Source organism: Octodon degus, unplaced genomic scaffold (genome assembly GCF_000260255.1).
Source record: "Octodon degus isolate 3935 unplaced genomic scaffold, OctDeg1.0 scaffold00093, whole genome shotgun sequence".
Taxonomy (NCBI): Eukaryota; Metazoa; Chordata; class Mammalia; order Rodentia; family Octodontidae; genus Octodon; species Octodon degus.
The window spans coordinates 745,538-747,269 of NW_004524669.1; the positions used below are offsets into that span (position 1 = coordinate 745,538).

General features: G+C 41.1%; 1 pseudogene; it reads left to right on the top strand.

Annotated features, from left to right (window-relative positions):
- The first annotated feature begins 838 nt into the window (after nucleotides 1-838).
- Nucleotides 839-1,575, top strand: LOC101566989 (annotated as a pseudogene).
- Nucleotides 1,576-1,732: the final 157 nt, after the last annotated feature.

Genomic DNA, 1,732 nt, shown 5'->3' on the forward strand with positions numbered 1-1,732 from the left:
CAGATACGTTGAGTTCATGTCCCCTGAAACTGAAGAATGAATTCTTTTTTTTTTTTTTTTTTTTTTTAAGAATGAATTCTAAAGGACAAAGGAAGTTAAGAGTGGGAAAGTTTTGTTGGGGAATGGGGTTAGCTCCTCAGAGACGGCAGGTCCTGAGTGGGTTGCAAACAAGGGCATTTCTCTGAGAATGTTTTATAGGGCAAGATCATGATGTGGGGACAAGTCAAAAAGTGGATACAAAATCACAGGAGGGGTACAATGTAGGTCAAATGGTTATCAAGCCATAAGATTACAAGTACATCCACTTAGCTAATAGTGACCCAATAGGGAAATGGGACATGTGTCAAAGGTAGATGGCTGACATCATTAAACTTGGCTTAGCTATGACTTCTACAACAGGAACAGGGGGAAGGGATGGGTCTGCTTGGAGTTCTGGTGACCCTGGACTTCATGAGCTGGGTGGTACCAATTATAGTATAATCTCCAACTTCCCTTCCACTTTTAGGGAAGTGTGTAAATCTGGCTATGGTGATTTTAATCCCAAGGCCTTGTCTTCTTCGAATGCACCTCTAGCCACAATCCTGGCACCTCTATCTTTCAGAGTTGTTATGAGCCCAGTGCCTCTCCAACGGTATATTCATTTTTATCTAACTTTTATCTAGGTGTCTATATTACTAGAATCTACTTCCCAGTTTTTTTATTATTTTTTATATTACCTATCTGTCATCAGTCAATCATATTTTTGGATTCTCATATAAGAAAAAACTTGTGATATTTAACTTTCTGATGCAGAAAATCCTCTCCATTTTTATCTGTCTAAAATTTCCCACAGGTCTGGCTGCTGAGGAGACCCCACACACTGCTGCCAATGCCCGGGTGGAGGAGCTGAGGTAAACGTCAAATTTGAAATATTTAAATTATTTCCACAATGCAGACAATTAAGTGCGTTGTTGTGGGCGACGGTGCTGTTGGTAAAACATGTCTCCTGATATCCTATACAACAAACAAATATCCATCTGAATATGTACCAACTGTTTTTGACAACTGTGCAGTCACAGTTATGATTGGTGGAGAGCCATACACTCTTGGGCTTTTTCATACTGCAGGGCAAGAGGATTATGACAGATTACGACCACTGAGTTATCCACAAACAGATGTATTTCTAGTCTGTTTTTCAGTGGTCTCTCCATCCTCATTTGAAAATGTGAAAGAAAAGTGGATGCCTGAGATAACTCACAATTGTCCAAAGACTCCTTTCTTGCTTGTTGGGACCCAAATTGATCTCAGAGATGATCCCTCTACTATTGAGAAACTTATCAAGAACAAACAGAAACCTATCACTCCAGAGACTGCTGAAAGCTGGCCCGTGATCTGAAGGCTGTCAAGTATGTGGAGTGTTCTGCACTCACACAGAAAGGCCTAAAGAATGTGTTTGATGAAGCAGTATTGGCTGCCCTGAAGCCTCCAGAACCAAAGAAGAGCCGCAGGTGTGTGCTGCTAGGAACATCTCTCCAGACCCCTTTCTGCACAGCTGGTGTCGGCATCATACTAAAAGCAATGTTTAAATCAAACTAAAGATTAAAAATTAAAATTCGTTTCTGCAATAATGACAAATGCCCTGCACCTACCCACATGTACTCGTGTGAGACAAGGCCGATAGGTATGCCCCCCAGCCCTCCCAGTACTAGTTAATTTTGAGTAATTGTGATTGTCAGAAAAGTGATCAGTACTA